Genomic DNA, 6,189 nt, shown 5'->3' with positions numbered 1-6,189 from the left:
GTCGGGGCTGATGCTCTTTGCTTTGGGTCTGTGGGCACCGGTGCCCACAACCCACGTCAGAAGCCTTCCGTGGAGGGGCGTGGCCGGCCATGAGGACCCCGCCATGGAGACCTGGCTCTTTCCAGATGGCTCAGGCGCCGGGTGTCTGACGGGAGCCCCTCCCTGGCCACCCGCCGTCCTGGGGTCCTGGAGCCGAGGCCTCACTGGCCCGACTTTGGCGCCTGTGTTCCCGGCCGCTGTCAGCCATCGCCTCCTCCAAGGCTGCCCAACGCTCTCCACCCAATGCAAGGTTCTCGACCCTGGGCTTCAAGCGAGAGGGAGCCGGGGAGCTCTCCCAGGGATTCCGAATGTGCTGAACCTTCTGGGGTCTCCCTGAACACTGCGGGGTGCACCCAAAAAGGGGCACAGGCTCAGGGCAGCCTTTGAACTAAAGGTCTCCGTTGAGCTGAGTCCCTCTTAGCCTTCCCGGCTGAAGATGGAAGCACAGGGATTGGACATACTCCATCAGCGGAGAGGTCTCCGCACACCACGCAGAGACTTCGGCAGAACCAGAGGGCGCAAGGGGTGGCTCCTGGAGGAGCTGGCTACTCTCAGGGCCTTGGGCACTGGCTCTCCCCCGGGCCCTCCCTAGAGAGGCCACGGACCCTGTGGTCTCCCAGAAATATCTAGGTTTGCAGGAGATAAGGATGGCAGATGGCGGTCTCCATGGGGTGTTCCCTGGACCAGAGAACTACCCGAAGCTTCCGGGGGTAACCGGGAGCTTCCCCGGGTGTTAGGCGAAGCACACCACTTAAGGGGCTGTTCTTGAGAGTCCCCACAAGGGGGCCCTCTTGAGCTTTGGTTGGGGCGATTGGGAGCCCTGGGTGTAGTCGGGCGCTGTCTCCTCCTTCACTGACCCTGAGCCCAGGGCCCCGGGGGGCTGCCCCTTCGCCTCGGCCAGCCTGGGGGCCCAGGCTGAGTTCCCCTCTAAGAGCTCCGAGGGCAGAGGTCTCCCCGGGCGGACGCAGAGGATACCTTTGAGGTTGGAGGACGAGGGTAACCGGGTCGCCTGGCCTGGCCTCCTTGGTGAGAAGCTGGTGGCTTGCAGAACTCACTCTGGTAGGAGCCGCATGGAGAATGCGTCCCGGGGGCCTCTCCCCAAACACCCCGCCCGTCGGGGAGCTTGGGTTGGCCATGCCAGGAAGCAAGAAGGTTATTGTGATTTAACACATCAATTTTTCTTGCATTGTGTTGAGATTAAGCTCGGGCTCCCTTCCATACGTTCAAAATAAAGAATTTCCCTGGAGTGCCGTTTTGTGGGAAGACCTACATCATGTTTCGAAAAACCCATTTTGCTAGGAGTGCCCAGATTTTATTTCACGGGAAATGGGAATATTTAATGAGGGCTTTATTTTGCCGTCTAGAGAATGAATGTGTTCTGGGCCTTGCAGGAGAAAGGCCACAGGGAAACCATTACCATACAAATGGAATCCCAAAGATTCACATATCAGCTCAAGGATGACGACAAGGTGCAGGGAGACCTGTGGGCCTCGCAAACGTTGAACATTCTTGTCATTCTTGCCTCTCTGTGATCTGGGACCACCCACCGCGCCGCTATTCCCGGAAGCCCGGCCAAGGCTCCTAACGGCGACTCCGCCTGCGGCCCATCGTGGTCGCATCACAGTTTGAGGCACACACTTCGGGGAGGCACAGCCCCCACCGACGACCCCACTGCCAGTGCCCAACGCCCTTAGCGAATCTTTAGGCTGGATCTTATATAGCTGCCCCTGTGGGACAGACCAGAACATGCAGGATCTGAAGTAGAGACGGCAGGTGCACAGCCCGCGGGTGGAAAGACCTCCGCTCCAAACCAAGTTTGCCAAGTGGTGAACCCCAGGCCCTGTCTCTGCTTGACATTTGGTGAGCACCTACTGTGTGCCTGGCCAGGGAGCAGCACAGATGCTTCTCCCAGGGCCCGACGCTCTGCCCGCTGTGGGTGCAGTTTACTGCAGAGAGCACAGGGAGGGGCCGCCACTCTGGGCCCCTCGAGGGCCTTGCCATGGAGACGACGCTGGGCAGATGGAGGAGAGCGTACGTGACAGGCACTCGGGGGCGAGACTGCGCAGGTAGCAGGGAGGTGTGAAGCAGCAGCGCCCGAGTGTAGGGCGTAATTAGTCCCCGTGGCGCGGGGTGGGCAGTGTCTCGGGCCAGGAGCTGCAGGGAGGCCCAGCGGGCTCTGAGGCGTTCTCGGGCCGAGAGCAGGTGCGTGTTCTGGGAAGTCGCACTTTCCAAAGGGCGCCGCGCCTCCTGGGGCCACTGCCCGTGGTCGCGGTGGGGCCGTGAGGGACATTCTGCATTTGATTCGTTTCGTGTCTATTTTGATTCAATTCAATACTTGACGCACGAAGCCTGGGATGGTGTTGGGATGAGGCGCAGACACACAAGGATAGATTATTTTTAAAAATAAGTTAAGTGAAAATGAGTTAGCTGATTTGGAGAGAAACGTCGACTCAATTATAGGGCAGAAGGCTCAGATGCGGCCGACGTGCTGCGGAGACCGGTGGCTAGGGCCCGGGGTGCTTGTGGGAGGGCTGACGCAGGTGTGTATGTGTGGACCGCAGGCAGGGGCCGCTTTGTGGCCCGAGTGTAGGGGCAGCACCGGAGGTGGACGTCACCCTGTGGGCTTCAGCTTCTTGGTGTGGGGGCGGTGGGGGGGACGGGGTGCTGCTCCTAAGCCAGACACTGGGAGCAACCCCAACTTCCCGCTCTGCCGCGTGGGCGCCCACAGAGGTGGTGGGGCTGGCGTGAGGCCCCTGCCCCAGGGCCCACACAGGGCAGACGGCGGGTGGGGAAACTTTGAAAGGGGGGTGAGCATGGGCACGGGGTGTGTGGGGACAAGGATTTTATAAGCAGGGTCACAGGCAACTCGCAGGACAGTGTGGTTTCCAGAGCCACCTAGTGCCAGCGTGTCCCAGATCCCGCAGGTGGGTGCTGGAGTTAGGCTGGGACCCAGAAGCTGTCACAGAGGGCTGTGGGAGGCAGACCATGCTTCGTGGCCGAGTGATTATTTCTGTGTTAGTTCTTTTATGCCACACACAGGGCAGGAAAAAGATCACAAAATACAGAAATGGAGGTGATCCAAAGCTCAGCCCAGCCACGTGCTCCTGAGTGACCTGCCACCCACCTGCTGCTCCCCTCCGAGACCACGGGGTCTGCAGGAGATGAGGGGCAAAGTGCGGGCACCCGGACCACTCTGGAGTTCCGTCTGCCGCCGTGCATGGCCCACGGCAGGCAGGCCGTACACGGTTTTCCTGAATCAGTGCATACATCATTCTAGGCTGCCTTCTCTTTTTATACACACATATGTGCCTCCATTCAATTATACACATATATCGAAATGGGATCTTCCTCTGCGTATTATTTGAATTTATTGTTCTGACTTAATAGACTTCAGAGATCTTTGTGGAAGGCTGATGTGTTTAAGACCCGAGGGAGCACGGTGAGTGTCTGCATTCCGCCGGGGCGGAGGCAGAGATGAGGAGGTGGTGGAGGCAGGAGACGTCATAGCCCAGGGCGGCAGGTGCCCTAATCCAGGGGAGTCCATTAAACACAGGGTCAGCCTGCAAAGACGGATGCGTGAAATCTAAGCACATGCCGCCTTCTGCCCCGAAGCCTGGTGCCTTGCTTGCGAGTGACTGCGTTTAGCAGTGGTGTGCATCCTTGCAGGAAGTGGGGTCAGGCCACTCTCTGCATGCAAATGCATGTTTTTTATGTGGCTGTTCACATTGTTTTATGAGCGCAATCTTTCCACACACATCATTCTGCATTTTGCTTTTTATGTTTAGGCTGTCAGAGATATTTGTTCCCATCTCAGACTTACCTCTCCGTAGCGTACCCATCATGGACCTGAATCTTGATTTTGGGAACCGGTCCTTGGTGGTCGCTGTGGTTGTGGGCAGGCCTTTGTTTGCTTGTTGCTGTCATCAGAACCCACTCACTGCGTGTCTATTGGAGAAAGCTCCCCCCTCCCCAGACGAGCTGGGCACGCGCTCCTGTGTTGAGGGCTTTAGCGACTTTGTCCTCCAACAACAGAGTGTGAGGCGACTGCACCCTCATCCTCTGAGCACACCAGGAGCCAGCAGGTGGAAAAGGGAGGTTTCCCCGTGCAGGCCCAGCTAAGGAACGCCGGGAGAGAAGCTACACGTCGAAGAAGGCGTGATTCACCCCAAGGATCTCTGCCTACAAACGAACAAGCGGCTCCAGTCGACAGGCAGACGCTCCATCGGCGTGGCTGCCCGCACTTGCCACCGCTCGGGCTCAGGCCACCACTGCTCCTTGCTGAAAGACTGACCGTGGGCTCTGGCTGTCTCCCTGGCCTCTGGCTGTCTCCCGGCATCCACACTAGCTCCTGTAATTCATTCTTTGTGGAACAGCAAGCCTGATCTTTAAGAAAATGTAAATCGCGTTCTTGCTTGTACAGTGTGTGACACCCCGAAGGACTCCCCCACTGTGCACAGAGAGATTTTATCCAAACAAAACTTGTTCATCAAGTACGAAAGCCTCTGAGCTCCCTGACTCCCAAAGTGAGCTCAAGTGGGACCCATGGACCTTCCCTCTCTGTCCCCCAAGGACAAGCATGGACTTCAGCCTAGCCTGGGCATCAGGCTGGGGGGACCAGGGGATGGAGGGGTCCCAAGTTGCAAGCACCCCTGGCTCCATGGGAGGAGAAACACACGAGTCCTCTTAGGAGGACAGCATCATCACTGTGGAGGCCGGGATTTTCATAGACTGAGATCAAACAGATGAGGCCTCAGTTAAAGATCACCGGATACAAAGTAAGCAGCCCACTGAGGAGCCGAAGTCTGCAGAGACAACAAACTTACATCCACTAGCATCTGATAGGAAATTAGCCATCACAGGATACAGAATAAGATGCATAAAATGTCTAATGGCATACAATACAAAATTTAAAAAATGAGCAAACAACATGAGCTGATAAAAGTGTCCAAGCACATTTGAAAAAGAATCAACAGAACAGTAAGAAATAAAATAGAATTTTTGAAATAAAAACCTAGTGGATAGGTAAGTGAGCAGATTAGACACAATTGAAAGGGAGATTAATGAACTGGAAAACAGATGGGAAGAAATGACCCCAAATTCAGGAAAGAAAGAGAGGACAAAAACAAGACAAAGGGGTCGAGAGACACAGGAGCTGAACTGAGGACGTCTAGGCAAGGACTCCCTGAAGGGAAGAAGAGACAGGTGCAGAAGAAGCCGTAGGTGACAGAAGATTACCGACAGCTTCCCGAAGTGACACACACCACCTACCCAGCAGTCCCAGAGGCACAGCGGGTCCCAAGTGGGATTAAAAAGAGGAGAAATCGACACCTGAACCTGCAGAGCACCGGAGATGAAGAGCAGAGACAACAGGAACAAGCCCGGGTCTGCGCACCTGCTGAAGAAAACCTTCGCAGAACCAGGCTTGAAAACAGAGACATTGGCAGGTAAGCAAAGCTTAGGGTGCTCCCAGCTCCGCAGGTATCTGCCAGACCAAGCATTTACGAAGAAGGAAACACTGCAGAGAGTTTGAAAATACTGTAGATTTTTAAAAAGGAAAAGAAATAACAATCTCTAATTTGTGGAATCCAAGAAAGAAAGAAAGGGAGGGAAGAAGAAAGAAAAAGAGAAAGAAAGACAGGGAAAAGGACCAAAATACCGGGCAATGGGAGCAGGTGCTGTGGGACAGGAATGACGAGGGAGCGTCACGATTCCTCGCCCCTCCAGAGCAGACCCTGGAGGAAGACACATTTGGTTTCTGTGAATGTGTGGACTGCCAACAGGCAACGCTGGAGGTGGTTGAAGAAGATGACGTTGCAGCCAAGACAAGCAAACAGGCAAAAGCAGAATTCCTTGTGTTTCTCAGGAAGCATCCGCCGGCAGCCACCAAGAAGGCAGAAGTGCCATAACCAGACGAAAGCTGGGGGGGGGGTGTGCAACGAAACCGACCCCTGGGACACCACGAAGTCAAAAGTCGGGGACACAGAAGCAGCATAAAAACGGCGACTTGTGGAAAATGGAAGACAAGAAGAAGTCTTGATCGACACAGTGGTTTGCTCGCCAGTCCACAGAGATGAGCCAACGGGACCTAAAAGGCACCACCAGCCGTGTGTGGCCCGCAGCAGACACGGCCGAGGCAGACAGCGGGAAGGG

Source organism: Oryctolagus cuniculus, chromosome 11 (genome assembly GCF_964237555.1).
Source record: "Oryctolagus cuniculus chromosome 11, mOryCun1.1, whole genome shotgun sequence".
Classification (NCBI taxonomy): Eukaryota; Metazoa; Chordata; class Mammalia; order Lagomorpha; family Leporidae; genus Oryctolagus; species Oryctolagus cuniculus.
Note: the sequence above shows the minus strand (reverse complement) of the source record.